The 22,019-nt window shown below is 40.5% G+C and overlaps 1 protein-coding gene and 1 pseudogene across 2 annotated transcripts in view; one reads left to right on the plus strand and one right to left on the minus strand.

Annotated features, from left to right (window-relative positions):
- DCDC2 (doublecortin domain containing 2) overlaps window positions 1-22,019 on the minus strand; it is a 175,199-nt gene that overhangs the window by 60,806 nt on the left and 92,374 nt on the right. The window lies entirely within an intron of this gene.
- Window positions 125-2,247, plus strand: LOC139077399 (small ribosomal subunit protein uS10-like; annotated as a pseudogene).

Below are 22,019 nucleotides of genomic sequence, written 5' to 3' on the forward strand. Positions count from 1 at the left end.
TTTTTGGTATTTTTCAAGCTGTGATACAGCTGATAGGAGTTCTTATAAAATGTGAATTACAGGAAATTCATATTTATAAGCTTCTGCAAGTAATTTTAGCGCGCTGACTTTTAAGCATCTGCTAATGAAGAATTCCAAGAGCAGAACCGTGAACTCACTTTTCACCTTTCCATCATGCATCTCCTTCCCTAACCCAGGCCCTGGCGGAGTAACCGCGGCTGGAGGCCTTCGCAGCACGGGCCTCATTTTGTGGGCTTCTGGTAACCGTCCGGAAGTGAGGGTGTGACTCAGAGGGTAGATGGCGGCAATGGAGGAGGGACGGGGTTACGGATCACAATCCCTGAGGAACGTCTACCTCCCTAACAGTTCTATAGTGGCCACCGCTGGGTTTGACAGTCACGGACTTCTAAAGTGTTTTGTGGTTCTGTTTTTGGCTTTTAATTTTGCCCAGGAGAATAGTGGAAATCATAACATTGCAAAGCAGACACACGACAAAAACACGTAGAGGGGTCTTCCCTTGCTCGTTCTGTACCGGTTTCCAATGGCTGCTGTAACAAATCACCACAGACTTCTTTGGCTTAAAACCACACACATTTATTATCTTACAGTTCTGTAGGTCAGAGTCTGAAATGCGTCTCTCCAGGCTAAAATCAAGGTGTCAGCAGGGCTGTCTTCCTTTCTGCAAGCTCAAGGGGAGAATCCATCTTCTTGCCTTTTCCAGCTTCTAGAAGCCGTCTGCATTCCTTGGCTCCTGGCCCCCTTCCATCTTCAAAGCCAGCAATGGATCATCATCGAGTCTTTCTTACAATGTCATCTCTCTGGTTCTGACTCGTCTGCCTCCTTCTCCCACATGTAAAGGACCCTATGATTGCATTGGACCCACCAAGGGAAGTCAGGCCCATCTCTTTGTCTTAAGGTCAGCTGATAAGCAACCTTGATTCCCCCTTGCCTAGTCACATAACATATTCACAGATCCTGGAGATTAGGATGAGGGTCTTGAGGGGCCATTATTCTGCCCACGACGTTCCCATTAAATCTTTCAGAAAAACAGTGCAGAAGGTTTTCAAGACATTTTCAAAGTAAATCAGCTAGTCAAATAGAAAAGCTGGTTTAGTCTGCAGGAGCAGTTGCTTCAGAACACTCACATTCTAACATGATAAAAAAATCCCCAATACTTATGACTATGTCTTCATGCAACCTGTAAGTGAAGGGGAATTGTAAATATTTTTCCTTTACGCTATTTTATACTCACGTCCTTTAGAACCAAACAACCAGAGGGATGAGTCCCCCTGTCCACACTTATCCCTGACTCTTCTCAGCATTGTAGGAGAAGCCAGAAGGTGCTGATCCAGCTCCCAGTTCCTTTTTGAGAGGCCAGCTTCCCTCTCCACCCACCCTGCCTGCTGCTTGGACCATGTTCCCTTCCCTCCCCTAGACTGGAACATGTGTAGCACTTCTCTCCCAATCCCTAATTCCCCAGAACAAAACGCCCTAGTGAAATTTTCCTAAGGGATTTTCCTGTTAGGAACAAGAGAAATAGTTGTGGGGTTTTTTTGTTTGGTTTTTGTTTGTTTGTTTTACTGACGAAGATTGGCCCTGAGCTAACATCTGTGCCAATCTTCTCCATTTTGTATGTGGGATGCAGCCACTGACGAGTGGTGTAGGTCCACACCCGGGAACAGAATCCAGGCCACCAAAGAAGAGTACACTGAACTTAACCACTTGGTCATGGGGCCGGCCCCCCATTGGTTTTTTTTTTATCTTTCTTCTCTTTGAGGAAGGTGCTGTCACAGCTGCAGCAGCTCCATCTGCCCACTCCTGCTCCTGACTCACTGCTCTTCACTCTCCCCCAGGAACAAGTAAGAAAGTGGCACCGCAGCCATGGCTTTAGAGATACCAGAGAGACACCCGTGGAACCAGAAGGGGAGAGTCACCAAATTAGAATCACTCTCACCAGCTGCAAGGTCAAATCTTTGGGGAAGGTGCATGCTGACTGGATCAGAGGCGTAAGGAAAAGTCTCAGAGGGAAAAGATCAGTTCAGATGCCTACCACAACTCAGAATCATGACAAGAAAACCCCCTGTGATGAAGGCTCTAAGACGTGGGATGGCTTTTAGATGAGGATCCATAAGCGACTCATTGACTTCCATGGTCCTTCCGGGATTGTTAAGCAGATTACTTCCACCAGTATTGAGCCAGGAGTCAAGGCTGAAGCCACCACTGTAGATGCTTAAATCAGCCTTTTTAATCAATCGGTTATCAGTTGTGAAAATAAAAATCTTTTGTTAATTCAACGATAGGTACTGAGCACGAACTATGTGTCAGGCTGTGTTCTAAGTACTAGGAATATGAAGTGAACATAAGCAGAAATCTTGGGCCTCGTGGAGCTTGGGGGCAGGAGGGATGATGGAGAGAGATGATAAGCACAATAAGCGGGAATATTATATCATAGAAGGGCTGTCAAGTGCTAGAAAGAAGATGCCATTTTAAATAGAGTAGAAAGGATAGGTCTCACTGAAAAAATAACATTTAAATAATCTTGAAAGGCATGAGGAATGGATATCTGAGGAGAGAAACATTCTCTCCAGGCAGAGGGAATGGCTGGTGCAACGGTCTTGAGGAGGAAGCAAATAGAGGAAGTCATTAACTGTTAAGAGGTTAAAGCTTTTTCGCTACAAAAGCTCCCCCTAAAATTCATTTGAATGCAAAAAGACTAGATCTGATCTTTTAAAATATTCTCCTTTATTACCATCAGCATTTTTTATCTTAAGACTCTGTCACTCTGTCTAGCCAATTTTTTTTTTTTTTTTTTTGGAGAAGAAGATTGGCCTTGAGCTAACTCTGTTTCCAATCTTCCTCTTTTTTGTTTTTTTTTCTCCCCAAAGCCCCAGTACATAATTGTATATCCTAGTTGTTGGTCATTCTAGTTCTTCTATGTGGGATGCCACCACAGCATGGCTTGATGCGCGATGTGTAGGTCTGCACCCAGGATTCGAACGGGGGAACTCTGGGCCACTGAAGCAGAGCGCATGAACTTAACCACTCGCCTACAGGGCCGGCCCCTAGTCTATTCTTATCAAATATTCTGTATAGGCCATGCTCCATTCAATACAGTAGGGTCCAGCACCAGGGACCTAAGAGAAACTGGAAGAAGTCATCACCGAGGGGCAAAAATGACAGAGAAAAGGGGGCTTTATGGAAGACACACTTTGCCTGACCCGTGACTTGCCCTTCATTTAGGCAGACTTCCAAATGCAGAAACAGGAACAGTGAGACTGTCTGTGCTCAGACACAGCTCTCTCTCTTCCTGAGTCCCCTTCACAGCCATGGTGTATTTCTCTATCTGTTTCCTGGCTTGTTGTCCGCCTCCTTCGTGAGAATGTTCCCTCCCAAGAGCAGGGATCTCACCTGACTTTCCCATTCCCGTATAACCAGGAGGACTCTGGCCCTGTCTAGCCCTCAGTACCACCATATGTGAGACGTTCTTTCTGAGACCAGGCCAGGAGCCTTGGTGACAGAAGCAGGCCCGTGAGGAAGGAAAAGATACCAGGTTAGAAGCAGATTCTTTCTCTGGAAAAATACTGCAATTTCTACATGTGAGAAAAGTTTACTTTTAAAAAAACATGCACCTGTTTCCTGACACACTCCTTTTCAGCCCGCTCAGACATGCGTCTGTTGGGGCGAAGAAAGAGCCCTCTCCCCGCCTCCCACCACTACCATCAAGTGCCTGCCTTTTGTCAGGCCTCGGGGAAACTTCTCTGAGGACAGTGCTGTCTTCCTCACTCAAAGGCAAAGTAATTGAGAGGGGAAGGGAAGTAATGGTGAGAGGCATTAAAAAACCAGAACTATAATTATTTATGTGATGAAAAAGTTGTTCTCGGGATGCTGTGCAGAGACACGATGTGATGGAGCTATTCCCATCACATTAATAATAATAATAAAAAGGCCTTCACCTCCCTTGACAAGAAGCCGCAAATCTAAATAATTTTATCTTCTCCTCCGAATATTTCCCAGGATACAACAGTAGCTCTCAGGCAGAGAGAAATTATTCACTGAGAACATTAAAATACTCCCTTTCAAAAATGACTTCGATATAATATTTGTTATGTGACTTCGGTAATTTCATGTGTGTGTATACACACACACACACACGCACGAACACACATATATAAATTTCTTTTACTAAAATGCTCAATTTCGTTGATGGTGCAGTTTAAACTTTATACAGCAATTTTATCCACCGTAACAGATATAAAAAGATACATGTCTGTGCCACCTCTAAAACATCAGTAATATCAGGCAGTCAAGCAGTGCATTTAAAATTTTATTTATCTAAAATGTCATAAAACCAAAGTACCACATCTCAATTAACCAGGCACAGAAATAGTTTATTCTCCTGCCCCACAATAAATACTAACTCATTAAGTTTTGAAACACCTAAGCAATGAAAATTTATACCTCCCCTACAAACAGAGGAGTGTTCTCTTGTTTACACGAGCACACTGCTGTCGTCATATTTCAGAACTTTGTCTTCTGTGCAAGTTCACAAAGTCAACTCAATCAGCATGTTCAGGCACTAAACAAACTCACAAATACTAAAGAGTAAGCCAGAAGGCCATCAAAATTAATTAGATCATTATATTTTAGAGCCTCAAAGGATTTTAGAAAGGAAATGGCTCAACCCTTTCATTTTCCAATTGAGAACAGAATTGTGGAATAATTTGCCCAAGGCACGGCTAGACCCATATTTCTCACTTACAGGCAATGCTCTTTAATTTAGAGTAGGCTGCATCTGTTTGATAGATAAAATATTCTTTTGGGGGTTGAGCACGGCTAGTCAATTCATAACGCTGCTTTAGGAACCATGGAATTGTCTCTATAGCTTAACACCGTGCCTTCCAGAGGGTCAGTGCTCAAAAAATAGATGCTAAATGTGAATGACTGAATGGAACTCTTGGAAAAAGTATTATTCGCTTCCAATGACACTTCCTCCTGGCCATGGGACAACCTAGCAAACTTTCCTTTCTGTATCTGCCCAGGAGCAACCTGGGAAACAGCTCTCCCGGTCTGAAGCACATTAGAGCAGGACGGTCCTGGGCTGCACTTGATGGTTTTCCCTATGTCAAACTCTTTTTCTTTTTCTATTTCTAATGTGTTTTCAAGTGGACACAAACTCAGTAGGCAAGGAATCCTATCTGATTACGATGGCCATCAGACTTTGCGAGAAAATTCTGATAAATCAGTCTGCCCCTATTCCAAACGCTATGTAATTTTTAAATTTAGGTGTACTGTTATGTTCATTTCTAGAATAATACAATTAGCCTCACAATTAGCTCAACATAAAACCAAGGGAGAGTTGGTTTTCTGGACCTTTGCCTGATTCCCTTCATAAATAACCTATACTTTTCACAAACTGAGCCTCTGCCCATTCTTATGCGGCGTGGCTGGTTCTTGCTTTTGGTTTGTTTGAATTACCACTGCTTCATAAAAATGCTAGCACTTATCATTGGTGCCGTTCTTTTTGATATCTGACCACTTGCTGAATTTACTGTCACCTAGCTCAAGGATATGTCTCCTTCCCCCGATGAGATTACAAGCTGCTTCGTGTCAGGAGGCACATCTGACAGAAGGCACAGGGAGGAGCCAACACATCCATCTTATTTTACCTCAGGTTTAATTGTTTGAAGCTATCGGAAAGAAAGAAGCAGGTAAAAAGTGCTCTCCGGTCAGGCAGTTTAATGAGACATCCACTCCTTCCAGAATTGTTCATGCACATTTAGGAAAGGATGCCATAATAGAATGAAGTCCAAAATAAGTTCACTTAGCATGTCCTTAATGAGAAAATTTCTTTCTTTCATTTTTTTTTTACAGCATTGCTAGTTTGATAGATAAGGAAAACATCAAACCTAGAATATTTGCATTTCAACATAATAGTTCATGGATTCACTAGTCCACATATCTATGTGTATATGACGGTAAAATGACATATATGATGCACATGAGTTGGGAAATAAGATGATTATGTGAATGTAAGTAGGCTTATCCATCCATTATTTCACTCAACAAATATTTACTGAGTATTTACTAAAGACCAGATTAAATGCAAATTATACCAAAATGAGTGAGCGACGGAACCTGCCTTTAACTAGGTCGCTATCTAGTGAGGGATGGACATAAAACGTGAATAGAGTTCTGCACAAAGGCACGTAGATAAAGACTAATAAAAGGTATAGAAGTAAAGGTATATAGATACATAACAAAGGTAGAGGTATATACAAGAAGGTATATAGATAAAGACTAATAAATTGGACTCAGACGGGAGCAGGAGGCAGACCACAGGAGATGGTTCGGGGAATATCTTAGGGAAGGAATGCACCTAAGCTGAATCTTAAAAGAACAAGCCCACTTTAGGGAGTATTGGAAGATGACGATGCAAAAGACTCAGATTGTGAACTTGAGTGCTATGCTGAGGATCCTGGACGTTGTCCAGCACATGACAGGGAACCACTGGAGGGTTTTAAGCATGCGAACCACACATCGTCAAATCTTTCTCAGAGAGATGACATTGGAAATGAGTGCAACGCAGAACTCAGGGGGAAAGACCAGAAGCAAGGACATCTGTTAGGAGGTTACTGTTGCCTGTTGAGAGCAAAGGAAAACCTAAATAAGAACTGCGGGAGAAAGATGAAAATCAGGGAACTTTCCTAATATTTAGTAAGTAAAATCAGCAGGACATGGTGAACAACTGGAAATATGTGGTGAGGGGAAGGAAGAAGTCAGGATTGTGCCTAGATTTCAGGCGTAGGTGGACAGAGATGACATTGATCAAGATAGAAAGTTCTGGGATGGAAGATGTTTAGTTTGTTTAGTTTAAGGAATGTTGTGTACAAAACCTTTGAACCCTCCCCCCCCAAAAAAAAGCTCATCAGTGTCCAGGTGTTAATTTGAAGAAGAGTCTCTCTCATTGACTCCTATTTGTTTCAATAAACTTATCAAAATAATTGGATACCACATAAGTAGCACACTGCCAAAGACCCAGATTATGGTAAGATGGAAAAGATAAAAAATAAATAACAAAATCAAGACCCAAAATGATCCTGACAGGCTGAAATATAGATCAAGAAAATTAAATTTAATAGGAAAACATGAAAAATCCTGCACTATGAGATGGAGAGAGGTAACTTGATAGTTGTCCATATGAAAATTTTAGTAGCACTTAATATAACCTATATTGAGTCTGAAAACTTGAACTCCATTCATAAAAATCAGTAATACATTATTTTTGTGTGTGTGTGAGGAAGATTAGCCCTGAGCTAACATCTGCTGCCAACCCTCCTCTTTTTGCTGAGAAAGCCCGGCCCTGAGCTAAGATCCGTGCCCATCTTCCTCTACTTTATATGTGGGACGCCTACCACAGCATGGCTTGCCAAGCGGTGCCATGTCTGCACTCGGGATCCGAACCGGTGAACCCCGGGCCTCCAAAGTGGAAAGTATGAACTTAACCGCTGTACCACCAGGCCGGCCCCTGTAATACATTTTTTAATGATACATTTTTCAGATTGAGGTGGGCCACAAAACCCTCAAAGTCCCATCGGAATGTTTCAGTGACCACCACAGTAGATAAGGAGGGACAGCATGGGCAGATGGCTCTCTTCATCTGACCAGTGAACCAGAAAACTCCCTTCAACCAGAAAAGATCCCCCTTTATCTATTATATAAAGTGGTTTTTGTGTAATATTTCCTTTAATGAAAGGTTCCACTTCCAAAATCACTCATTGTGATCCTAGGGTATAATCATCCCATAGTAAATTCTGCACAAGTTAAACCACATCTTCAATGTTTGTGTTTGGTTCCAGGCCTCTCATATTCAGTGACCACTGAAACACCCAAAAGTTTACAGGTAGAATGTAAGGAGGATGGGAAGAGCCAGAAATCCTTCTCTCTTAGGAATGGTTGAAAGAATCAGGATGTTTTAGCTGGAGAAAGACCAAGGTGAACATCAACACCTATCTCCAAATATCTAAAGGGCTAGCAAGTGGAAGAGTCATATCCTCCACGCAGTCCTGATGACTCCGTCAGGAACAAAGCGGGGAGACGACACGGAAGTAGATTCTGGGCCAACACAGGAAGGGATTGAGCACATTCAGAGTAATAGAAATGGTTGCCCTGGGAGGACACGAGCTCCCTGAACGTGAACAGACAATTCCATCTGCTGGAGAAAAGTTTATTCACCTTAAAAACTTCATTTTGGAATTCTAGAATAAAAGACGTGCAAAATCCAACTATATTCGCATTTGGTGCCTCAACTCTGTGTGAAACTACTATACTTCCTAAAGTCACTCATTTGGCAAGTGTGGAGCATTCATGTCAGAACATGAATATTTTCAAACACGAACAAGGCATGATCCTGGACCTCAAGTAGCTCACAGTACATCACAGATTTGTGAACAAATTATTATCGCAGGTGTGATAAGTACAATTGAGGGAAGGACAAATTGAAATACCAACATGAATGATATTCCCTTCAGGTGTATCCCTATAGGATCCCATCCTTCTCCTGCTAGACCCAATTGCCTGATAGAAACTCATTTCTCTCTGGCACCAATGTCTTCTTTTCAATCAAAGGTGGACCACCCAGGATCAAGGTCTTTTCTGATTTTACTTTGTAAGTCTGATTCACTCCAACCGTTGTAGGCACAAATTGGGATAACGGCTTGGTTCACAGACAATCCTCTTTTCCTCCTGTAACAAAATTACACCTCTAAACACTGAGGTAGGCCTGTACCCAGCTAATCATAAATCATTATTCCCTGGCCATGATAGGTCCACAGGGTAGACACAGGATATTAAAGTGGGCCAATCAGAATCCTTCCCTCTGATTTTTTTTTCAATCTAAAGTTAAAAGAGGAAAGTTCTCTTTACTCTCATGTTCCTGGGCTAAAAGGATATAATCCAGGAGCTGCCTACAGCCACGTTCCCCACACCGGAGGGAAGTTTGTGTGCAATAAGGGAGAATGAAGCCAAGGGGCTGGAAGAATTAGAGCTGAAAGATGCAGAGAGAGTGTTGTGTATGGTTGTGTGCCTGGTTCCAATTTCTGAAGTCCCTGACTTTGCCCTAGTCTTTAAAATTCTTCTTTTTTCAATTCTGTAAATTACCTATTTCAATATTCTAAGTCACTTTCAACAAAAACATATGCATAATGAAATCACTCTATAAAACAAAACTTAGAAGATAACACACCAATCCAAGCTGATGTGAGGTGTACAACAGACTGAAACAAAACAGATTATGTGTTTCCATTTGTTCAACTAAGAACATTTCTGAGCACAACAATGTGACAGGCCATGTGTAGGTGCTGGGGATAGAGTAGAGAAAACTGATATATAAACCAGCAAGTACAGGTGTATATAATATAAGTGCATATAGATTTGAGTACAGATGTAATGTAGTTAAAATATGCATAAAGATAATACATGGCATTATTAGCAAGTAAAAAATTCAAAACTTTTTAGAACCAATGAAGAGTGGCACCGACCAGTTAGAAAATCATAAACAACTAATGTGGCTACTGGCCACAATGATATGAACTAGCTGAAAATCAGCTCTGATTCTAGCCAGATTACTTCTTCTAATTCACCCTAAAAATTAATTATCATCCTTGAATCCTCACTGGCTTTAAAGGATACATCAGAAAGTAGGAAGAGGTTAGAAGTAGTAATTGAACATTGAGTTTATGCCAGTTTTTCTGATTACAGGCATCATGCAATTTATCTCCCGCTAATTGAACTGTAAAGTTATTTCCATGGGGGTTTTGGCCTAAATTTGAAATGGGTGGACTTTTACAAAATCATTTGGTCAACATGGTAAGAACAGGCCTATTCAGTCATATTGCTTTTCAGGCTATTTCCACGAGCTAATTTACATAGTGGGCCTAAGTGGTGGAAAATCATTAATGTTATTATTTTGATTACTAGGCATTTTGGAATAAATGACTTACAGACTAGGGGACTAGTTAATTTCAAAATCAAAATAATCCAAAAAGGCTAATCAGGGCTGTGCCATCACACACAGGCTGGATTGATAGAACGTATTTAATAGCATCATGCTGGGGGCAGAAACAAGAGATAGCCCACACAGAGAATACCAGATAAAGCTGGGAAGACAAAAAAAATCATGCAGCTGAGAGTTTAGGATATTCATAAAGCTTCCACCGCCTAAAAGCAGCAGGAGTAACTTCATTTCAATTAAGAGAATGGGAAGGAAATTGAAAATTATAACAAGATAATGGGCTCCTGCTTGGGAACAACTATTTGTGTAAATTCAGAATGTCTGGTCACAAAGTGCTTGATACTGGCATCAAGACAATGAGGAACAACGAAAATAATTTGTAATTGCTTCTTCGGGTGAAATCATTTTTCGCTAGTTGTGGGATTCAAGGAGCTGTCGATCCCTGGAACAGAGCACAGGCTGAAGTTTTACCAGCGGTTTATAAGACCTGGGGCCTTCAGCCAGATGGGGCTGGAAATGAAGCAGTTGGATGATCTATGCTAGCTATGCAGAGGGTACGATTAACCAAGATAAACACTTAAGCGGGAAAAAATGGCTCTTGTGTTTTACTTTGTCTTGCAGGCCTTTCCACGACTATGACCAAAAAGAATAGAAAAACTGTGAATCCTAAGCTTTTACAGTGCTAGCATTTTCTACGTGAGCCTCCAGGAGGACAGGACATTTTACATAAAGATATTTCATGTCATCACACGCTAAAACTTGATTATGTCTCAAGATCAGGTCTCATTTACAGGTCACAATAAAAGGTACGCCGCCAGCTTTCTTTGTATTTTTACAAGAAGGTTTCAATGAAGAAGTGAGAATTAAAAGATATGGAGAAAAATATGCAGAGAATCATATTTTTAAAGTACATATAGCCTCTGGAATTTTAAAGTAATTTCCAAAATATTCCCTAACTACAAAACCTTTAGAGCAAAAAAAGAAACCCACTATTTTTCCATATTCATGAAAAGTTCACTAGGGAGGATATTTAAATATCTTTTGGCAGAGTTTTTAAAGACTTCCAAAGCACTCCAAGAGTAATCTCAAAAGAGTTTATTTAAATAGCTACCCTCCTCCAAAGTTCTTCAAACCTGTGATTGTTTGCTTTATGTCCTTCTAAATTTTAATGCATTATTCTTAAAGGATGGGAGGATATAAGAGTGTACTTCATATTTTACTGGCTTTACAAGTGGAAAATACAATTTTCTCAAAAAGAAATGACCCAAATAGCAAATTCATAGGTTGTTACTATTTAATGGCATGTGTATCACCCACAAAATAAAATCCTGACTCCTTAGCCAGGTCCCTAGGGCCCTTTGAGCTCTGCGCTTGGCCTCCTTGTCCAGCTTCGTGTCATCCCACCCTATGCGTGCACTTTACTGGCCAGCCCCCAGCTCACGATGCTCACCCACACCTTAGAGCCTGGGTACACGCTGGTTATCTGCCTGTAATTCTCTCTCCTCTGTTTGTCTACCTGGAGAAGGTATATTTCAGCCCCAGCTCCACAGTCTTCTCTGTCTTCCCTCACAACTCCCAGCCAGGGTCAAACCTCTGTTCCAGCACTGACCACAGCACAGAAGCCATATCTAATTCCTACAGGTGACCCTAAGCTCCCTGAGGATGGACACTGTACTTTGTCCATGCAGCACAGAGCCGGACAGAGGCAGGCAGTCAAGAAATACCAAATGAATGAATGAATGAATGAGTGAACAAATGAATATATTCCACTGAAAAGGACACTTCCAGTCAAGACAGCCTGGGAGTCTATCCTCTGAGGGATCACTTCGGTCCAAACACGTAGCAGTGCAAGAGAAAATAGAAGAGAAGAATTAAGAAGACATAGGCAGACTTAGAAATAAGCTAACCCTCTCAGCAATCAAAAACAGAGCAGAGAATCCTAGTGGTGAGCAGGGCCAAAACCCTGGGCTTGTGAGCTCCCCATCTGGAAAAGGGAGCAGTTCAGGAGGCTCCACAGCTGCAGGGGAACCGAATCTCATCCCACACGTGATGGGGACCAAAGCCAGGCCTGGCATGAGGCTGCGCACCTCTGGAGAGTCAGACAGACTGTGTTTAATCCAGGCTCTTCTACCTGCTAGCTGCATGATTCTGGGCAAGTTTCAGAACCTACCTGTGCCTCGGTTTCCCCATTTGTAAGATGAAGTTAATAAGAGTCCTCCCTCATGGGGTTGTTAGGACTTAATGTATTTCAAGTGTTCAGAACAATACCTGACACTTCACAAGTGTTGACTATTATTATTACTCCTATTATTTTTTATTATCATCGTTATCATTGTTAAGAGAATACAAAACCCCTCTTGCCTATTGCTGCCAGGGGCTGAAGCTTATATGGGGTGAGGGCTAGTTTGGAAGGAAGGCCTAGGTGTGGCCAATGGCCACAAGCTGAACCAAACAGTCACTTGGTCCATGACTGATTGTGCCATGAGGCAGACATCCTGCAGGGCAGGAACCCCAGACTTCTGAGCTAAATCTGGTTCTGACCTTCAGGATCAGATAAGCAGACAGAGGCAACTCAAAACCACAGGATTGGGATGGGAGTTAGTGTACAGTGAGGAGAGGTTAGGAGACACACAGAGGAGAGAGACAGACAGACAAGGTCTAGAGATAAAAACCCAATATGCCCTTACCACCTGCTTTAAAATGTGAATTAATATTTACTTCCAGTCTCAAAGCCTGCTTTCATTTCAGAACTTACACCTATAATGAACATTAATATGGCCTGTTATGCAGCCTCCTGCTACAGAAAACTCACCTTGTAACCAACACATACAGTATCATCCAAAAGACCTCCAAACAGGCAATCAAAATTTCTGCTTTAGAAGCAAATAATTGCCATAAACTGAAAATTTTCAACCCAGGAAGGGAAATCCAGATGACTTCAAAGAAAAAGAATAGATCATATTGCTGCTAACAATTAAAATCTACTTCTGTTCCTAAGAGCTCTAAAGGAAAATTCAGAAATGGTAACGTTCTGTGTTTGCTTCTAACAGTTTAGATGAAAATGTAAGTATATACAGAACGATTTGGAACCAAGAAGCCGAATCAAAAGACTTTTCTTAAAAGAGAAGTATGTGAAATTGGTTTAAAAATAAATCAGAGGTGATGGGGAAAGGACAGGAAATTTATCCACTGTAAAATTACATGAGATGAGTAGAAATCACCCTGACCTTTCATCACTAGCTGCCTCTGACACCTTAGACTCTCCTTCGTTTGATCTGGATGAGTAAATGTCACCATGTTCAACGAGAGCAACAAATTCTGTATCTGAAGGGTGAGGGCAGAATCACCCTGAAACAAGAGTATGAAGCTGGTCTCCTCTCCCTTCCTGTCTCCCTTTCTATGACCGCTCCTACTTTTCCTCTCTATTCCCCACCCTGGAGACCAATGCTCCTTGTCCTTCTCCTCCAGCTCCTGTCCGACCCCTCAGGGTGCCCAAAGCCTGACCTTCCTTGGCAGTGCTCTGTGTCCCAATCATTCTTTCCTCCACTTGCAAACTCTGACAAAATCCCTCACTGCATACTCATGTAGCTGAAACCTAAAGGAACATGACGGACTGAGGTGACACAAACACAGACAATTGCAGATAAAATGTGAATTCCAAAGTTTTATTCATTGCTAAGATCAAAAGAAAGGGTAGTTCACAGCTACTGTAAACAAAGAAGGGTACATCAGTGCCTCATGGGGAGATGGACAGAGATTTACACTCTAGGGGTTAGGAGCCTGGATTTTGATGTCCACAATGTGAAGGGCTGAAACCAAGAACACAGCATAAAACTGAGATCATTCCAGGGGTTCTCAATCCATGAAAAGTGGACTTTAAAACCATGCACTAGATCAGAAAGTAGAAAGAAAGCCTGGCATCTCCCTGGGGTCCTTGAGAAATAAAAATTCCAACCATGTACTATGCAAAAGACTATAAGATCTAAATTTATATGACTCAAGTAGCAAAGAAATCACCAGCCAAGAAATTAACCATAAAACTGGTCCAAAACCACGAAGACTCCCATGGCATTGGCAGAAGCAATTTAAACGCTCTGAAGGGATGCCTCCTCAACTCTACACTCATAGGACTGTTTTAGCAAAACAAACTTCCTGTAAAAGATAGCTCACCATCAAAATTTACAGATGAAGTGTAGAAACTCACCATGATGGAGAGTCACTAGACATGACAAACAGAGAATTAGCACTCCAAGGGCAGAAGAGAATGGAACAATTCTAAAAGAGATTATTTAAAAGTACATTAAAATGACTAGAGAAATAAAAGAGAATAGAAACAATGCTGAAAGAAAAGAACCATATAAACAAAAATGGCTGATTTGGAAAAGGGTTCAATAGAACTTCTAGAAATGAAAAACACTGTCATTGAAATTAAAATCTCAGTGTACAGATTATATGCCAAATAGATTAAACAGATTATACCGATTGAAGAGAGCATCAGTGATATGGAAGATGCATCTAAGGAAATTACCAGAAGGCAACACAGACAAAAGAGTAAAAATCATGAGAGATCAAATTCCACCTAGCCCAATTCTGAGAAAGCAAGTTGAATATTTTCCCATAAGACAGTCATAAATCATGAAATGATGTAATGTTCCCTCTCCAAGGATTATTCATATCTTTTAAAAATTTATTATTCTAAATGACTAGATTTTCAGTGGTGAAATTTTAGAGAAAATAAATCCCCTAAACCATTTAAATGATAAGGCATCCTAAAGGTACACACTTAATGAACCTCATTATAAAATCTATCTTAAATAATGAGAAGTCTTAACTTGGCAAATAGGAGAGAGCCAGTTTCTGAGTTTTGTTTGTTTTTTTTAATTAACTCTTGCCTTCCTATATCCACATGCATGCTTCCTCTTGCTTAGCTTCATGGAGTACATATAATGAAATGCAGAGGATTGTTGTGAAGTGAGTCTCAGTAATTTTCATTATAAAATCAGAAGTGTATACCTATAGAAAAAGGTAACCCCAAGAGAGATGAAAAAATCATGTAAAACAACTTATTGAGGGTCAGGCTGGTCTTAACATAGGTAAGGGGAGTCGGCTACTGTTATGTGTTGAAGAATTCCAAGAAAACCACATGAAAAATCTTTTCCATCCAGTCCCTACTACCTGGAATTCCACTAAAATTATCCCAGCAAATGCCCATAACTCTGGGAAGAGCCAAACAAGAAGGTATTATTATTTGTAGCTTGGTGCAACTGAGCTTACACTAGACTTTTCAACATGTAATTTTACTGGGGAGTGGAAGGACAAGAGATGACTGGAGGACTCTAGTCATTTGAAGATGGGGTACGCTAAAGATGGGTATGCCAAAGAAGGGAAACAGATATTGAAAGAGAATGTTCCAACCAAACAAAACTCCATTCAGTCACTCACAAATATATGCGGGGCTCTCTTCCATTCAAATTAGGACTGGTTATGTACCATTAACACACACAAAAAGAAAGTGATTTAAAGGAGGGCAATTTGGAACACAGGTACAGCAATGGACTTGGGAGCCAGAGCAATCTGTTTTGAAACTCAGCTGTGTCCCTTAATAACTGTGTGATCCTAAGTACGTTCTCTAACCTCTCTTCAGCTCCGTTTCCACATTGGTAGGTGGAAATAAAATACCTTCCATTGTTGTGGGTATTAAATGAAAATAGGTGGTGAAGTGCTTAGTAGAACACCAGCACAAAGTAGCTGCTCAAAGGGTTAGCCATCCTCGTTACTGCGAGGCAGAGTATGGTGTAGTTCTGGGGAGCAGGACTGGATCCAAGCACCAACCATTCACCTTCCAGATCCAGGACTTCACACGCAAGTGACATGGTCTGAATCTCTTCGAGTCTGGGATTCCTTATCTATAAAACTGACATGGTAGCTGCCTCATGGCATGTTATAAAAATTAAATTATACAGCATATGTAAGGAACTCAGTCAAGTGCCTGGCACACAGGAAGCCCTTAATCGATAGTAGGTATTACTATTATTTTTAGACACCATTTGCTAAAACCAGTTTAACCGGCAGGGGATGTGTGATTAAGCAAAGGTCACTGTATGACCTTTGGGATCTTAAGACACTAAGAGGTGAGTTTTAATTTGTAAGTCCCGAGAGGGCAGAAACATCTGTTTACTCCACGCCAGATATGCCACAGATTGATGACTCAACCATAGAAAAAGATGCGCCGACCCACCTCATATAAAAGACACATCAAATAAAAATAACTACAAACATTTTCAAAATATGAACTTCTGCATAAATGTCAAATTAAAATGGGAGCTCAATAGGGAATAACTAGTGAGATGTTTCAAAATAGAAAGCATCTGTCTTCACATTATGCCAATTAACCTAATGCCCTTACTCTTTTAAAACAGTAACTGCCAATTACTGACGCACCATCCAGTGAAAAGCTTTAGTTTCTTTTTTGCATTTAATCATTTTAGGTATTTGTTCTCAGAAATGAAATAGACAAGTGTAAAATGAGGCGGCCATAATCCCGAAGGCTCCTTCTACTTTGATTTCTGTTATTCTTATTCAACATATTAAAACTCAATCCTACTATAAGCCATTCATTCTGAAGTGACTCACTTAAGAATACTTAGTGACTCCCAAAACAAAGGAATTAGCAGAGTGAAAGGCTCTGCTCTATGATTCTACTTAAAAGCAAGTTAATGTGAGCTGATTGCCTTCAATGCCTCCATAATTAAAAATAGACTACAATCACAGCTCCGTGGAGATGGGTTTGACTTGCTGGAACCTATTTAACTAGTGTAAATTGCTAAAATTCTACTTAGGGATCTGATCATTTGAGTTTCGTGTAAGAAGACAATTCTCTATTCAGTAAGATACCTTTCTTTTTTTAAATTCAATTGAGAAATTCAATGCAGCTTCTCTTCTAAAATTTTCAAATGCTAGTGAAGCCCAAGCTTTGCTCACAACTGTGCTGCTGTGACATGCAGTAATGTAGCCTTTGCTGAAGGAACAATGCCAGAAGTTTGAAGATAGGATGTGGATGGTTAGTTGCAAAATGCCTATATTTCAGGTTTCTATCTCCATTATACCCCTGTGTGTATTTTATCAAAACCTGAATAAACCCAACCAAAATGTTAAATTAAAGAACAAAACGTTAAAGGATGGAGAGTAAAGAGAGACTTCACCGTAATGACTGCCAATTGTTTTGAGAACCACATTCCTCAGGAATATTGTACTGTTAGCTCAGTGCTTGGAGACAGTAGATATTCTACACAGACTCCATCGAGTGAGTGATTCCGGTCACTCCCTGATCCCATTTCCTTTTATATGAACTACATTTACGTTACAATATTCTTTGAATTGTAAATTTAAGAGTTAAAGCTCTTCTTTTCTGTTTCAAATGAAATCACTGATTATAGTCTAACAGGATGAAACATGTTACCTAAGGGAGGAAAAATAACTTTTCCTCTACCCTCTAAGGTTTTGTGACTGGGGTGTGTAAATTATACTGACAAAAAATTAACAAGAGAAAAGATTTATTGCACAGGCACATGGGGCTTCATGGAAAAGAAGTGAAAACTCAAAGAAAGGGTTAGGCCTTAGGGCTTATATACCATTTTAACAAAGGGTGATAAAGTGGAGAAATGACAAGACGAAAGAAAAGGAGTTGGGGCTTCTAAGGATAGTAAATATATGGGGGGAACTGGTAGGAGATAAGGATTATTTTCCTACGGTTTGTTTATGCAGTTAAAATAGCACCATCTCCAGCAATAAAATCTTTCTCCAGTGACTTGTCCTCCTCTTCCTGATATGCGAGAGGGAGACAACTTCACAAATGAAAATGTATGCTCTCCTTCTAGGCAGAAAGGGAGAGGACAGAGAGTTCCTCCAATATCTGCTGTTTCTCAATGGTCTTCAGCTCAAAATAATTCTTACACCAAAGGGCACATTTTGGGGTGGCACATTCTGATCCCTTTTACTCACTTTAAGGATGGCTTTAAGCACAATTGTAATTTGAGAGGCTTAATTAGCAGGCTCCAGTCCTTTGTGATTTGCCAGGTTTTTACCCTAGTTCCCAGCAGCCCTCCTCCCCCATCCTCTTGAGCTCATCCGATTATCTCTCACCTGAGGGAGTAAGAGGTGGAGAGTGAGTGGTGGAAGACGCCAACTGGCAGAAAGAACCTGGTTCAGGCAAATTGGAATCTATTAAGCCAGAGTACAGACAGGTAACCAAAAGCAAAGAGGACATTGTGCCCATTAAAATGGCTATAATCACCAAGACAAAAAATAACAAATGTTGGAGAGGTTGTGGAAAAAATGGAACCCTCATACACTGCTGGTAGAAATGCAAACTGGTGCAGCCACTACGGAAAACAGTATGGAGATTCCTCAAAAAACTAAAAATAGAAATACCATTTGACTCAGCTATCCCATTACTGGGTGTCTATTCAAAGAATTTGAAATCAAGAATACAAAGTGACTCAAGCACCCCTATGTTCATGGCAGTATTACTCACAATAGCCAAGATGTGGAAGCAACCCAACTGCCTATCAACTGATGATTGGATAAAGAAGATGTGGTATATATATACAATGGAAAACTACTCAGCCATAAAAAAGACAAAACTGTCCCATTGCAGCAACACAGATGGACCTGGAGGGTATTATGTTAAGCGAAATAAACCAGACTGAGAAAGACAAACACCATATGATTCCACTCATATGTGGAAGATAAACAAACACATGGACAAAAAAAACAGTTCAGTGGTTACCTGGGTAAAGGAAACTGAGGAGTGGGCCCACATACCACAACTAGAACGACCCACAACTAAAATATACAACTGTGTTCTAGGAGGATTTGGGGAGAAAAAGCAGAAGAAAAAAAAAGGAAGACTGGCAAGAGTTGTTAGCTCAGGTGCCAATCTTTAAAAATAAATAAATAAATAACTTTTTTTAAAAAAGGGTGAAGGGGAGCACTTACATGGTGACGGCCAAGAAATAACGTACAACTGAAATTTCACAATGTTGTAAACTATTATGAACTCAATCAAAAAAGAAAACAAAGCAAACAGGACAAAATTGGATTGTTAAGTCCAGGTCACAGGGCCAACGGAAAAGAAAACAGGGCCAAGGGTGAGCAGAGGGTGGCCTGAATCACAGGCCCTTATCTGGTGCCAATACTTATGGCTGACGGAGGTACAGCACGAAGGAGGGGTCTCTGTGCTTCAAGAGCAAGGACCAAAGAGACCCAACAGACATAGCAATTTTGCAAACATTATACACTTCTTCCTTAGGGCAATAAAAAATATGTCCTGAACATACATATATTCCACACATTCAATTTTTGAAAGCATGCCATGCCTTCTAGTGCTATAAGGCAAAACTTATTTGTGGCACAATCAATCATAATGCACACAATTTGCATATACAAATATATATAAAATATGTGAACAATTCTAAAAAAAGAAAGACTACTTTAGAAGAACGGAAACAAAACAAATTATTCTGCAAAATGTCATTTCCCTGCTTACATCCCAATCCTTATACCTATCCTATTAATTCAGTATTAAGAAAACAGAAAATATAAATCATACTCCTAAAACACTACTACACAAGGCACCAAAATTACATAGCATGATGACGCATAATTATGGCACTTTCAAACAGCATTCGAGAGTGTGTCACAAGCGATGAGAAATGTAATTTATTTCTACTGACAGATATTAATTGCTCCGTGTTAGAAAATTTTTGAACCATTACTGATAAGCAAAAATGGTAACATAAATGCCTCAAAAGCAACTGCAAGGAAAGAGGTATAGTTCTAATCATAAAAAATCCCATAGAATAAGGAAAAGCAATTTCTCCAAGAGGACATCTATTATTAAAATTTGTAAATTGTTGCCATGACACAGCAGGAAGAGGCACAGATGGGGTGTCGCTTCCAGCAGGTCTAAAGTGTTATTAATCTCTGATAGCACTGGCTAATTGAAGTTTAGGAATTTGTCCTGTTTCTTTAGCAAATTATCTTTGTTAAGGCACAATTGGATGGTTGCAGGGGAACCTTCAGAACAGGAGGATACATGCAGAATTGATTATTCCTTTAAAACTGAACCCCAAATGGTCACCAGTGAATTTCACTTGTAGTTTAGGAGGGCTGTGCTTTTCCCTTATTACTATTAGCACTACTTTTACTGTTAATTGATTTCAGTCTGTTACTTTAGAGATTATAGAATTTGTACAGCAGCAACGTTAGTTCACGCTGCCTTCCAGAGCTGGTGCGTCTAAACATAAGTCATCACAAATCCCATGAAACTCTGCTCTCTTCAAAAGAACTCTAGGCGAGCTCCCTCCACCCACCGCCTTCACCACCTCCCAACACCTGTGTCAACACCCACGCTCTTCTGGGCTCAGAGCCTGCCTAGTCTAATCCTCATCTATACAGCACTGCTTCCAACTCTCGGGTCTCGGGCAACATTCTGACACCTTGTCTCTAAATTCTACAGCCTTAGTTCTGTCAATAGCACCTCTGGTCTCTTAAACACCTGGGCTGAATTTCTTGAGTCATTAGTGAATCCACCTTACGGCTTTTCCTAAGACCTTACCAATCCACTACTACCTTGCTGTGTACAGTATCACCTCAAATCAAATAGTTTTTCCAGGGTCTTTCCGGACTCCTTCCAAGTTTACTCTGTATACAACCATCAGATTATTCTCCCTAAAACACTACTTTTGCCACATGGGACCACGGCATACATACTTCGATGCTTTGCCTCTGTAGCTGCAGGATAATGTCTAAACACATTAGCTTGACGTTTAAGGCCCTTTACGATCTCACCTCAGCTTACCTCTATGGACCAGGCTACTCTCACTTTACTGACCAAATTGTCCCCTCCACCTAGTGTGATCTACAAAATACAAACACACGGTAGTTAAGCTTTCCTGCTTCTGGATTTTCACTCAGCCAAATTCCCTGTGACTCATATCCTTGCTTTCTCATTTTTTGATTTCAAATCAAATTCCAGGTTCTCCACAAAGACATTCCAGCCCATAATGACTGCCTTCTTCTTCCTACTGCACTCACATAATTTTTATTATACACATCCTGTACTTGTTGTACGTGGGGGTTCTGATTCCAGCCAGATCACAATGGACTATGTCAAAGATTTCTAGAACCCCATAACCTGTGCTCCATGACACAGAGCTGTCTCATCAGCTCCTTTAACAAGTAGAGTTTAATAGAAAGGGAGAATGCCATGCTGGCTACTGAGCAAAGCCACAGAACCAAAGAGATAAGGGGTAGTGACAGAAACCAGAATTTTAAGTGGAGGATAGGTCAAAGCCAAATGAAACCATGTGAAAACACACAAATTCAGATACAGCTAGACCAAAAGAGGAAGCTAGGGTAAAAGCAAATGAAAGCAAGCAGATTTAATGAGCAAGAAAGTGGTAAAGTGGTGACCATTTCACAGCGTGTACAAACATTGAAATGTTATGGTGTACACCTGAAACTAGTATAATGTTAAATGTCAGTTACAGCTCAATGGAAAAAAAATGAGCAAGAAAGAGGAAAGCAGATGGTAAAGGGAGGATGAGCCTGGAGCCACTCTAAAGCCAAAGTGCAAAATTAAGAGACTTTACCTGATTGACAGATACAGGACACGGCTCTCAGCAGTGCCAGCACATGAACATTTTTTAAGCACCTCTGGACTTCTTACCAGATTTGGCCCTTTGCTGAGCCATGAAGCAAGTCTCAACAATTTAAATAGACCAAAATCGTTTAAGTATGTTGCTTGATCACAGTGGAATTAAGCTAGAAATCAAAAAAAGATAACTAGAAAATCCAAAAATGTACTGTTCTGAAATTAAGTAATACCCTTTTAAATAACACTGGGTCAAAGACAGAATGACAATGGAAATTAAAAACTGCTTTATATAAGTAATGAAAATAGGACATAAAACATTATTAATACATTACTACCTTGCTATGTACAGTA

The sequence above is a fragment of the Equus przewalskii genome, chromosome 19 (assembly GCF_037783145.1).
Source record: "Equus przewalskii isolate Varuska chromosome 19, EquPr2, whole genome shotgun sequence".
NCBI classification, from domain to species: Eukaryota; Metazoa; Chordata; class Mammalia; order Perissodactyla; family Equidae; genus Equus; species Equus przewalskii.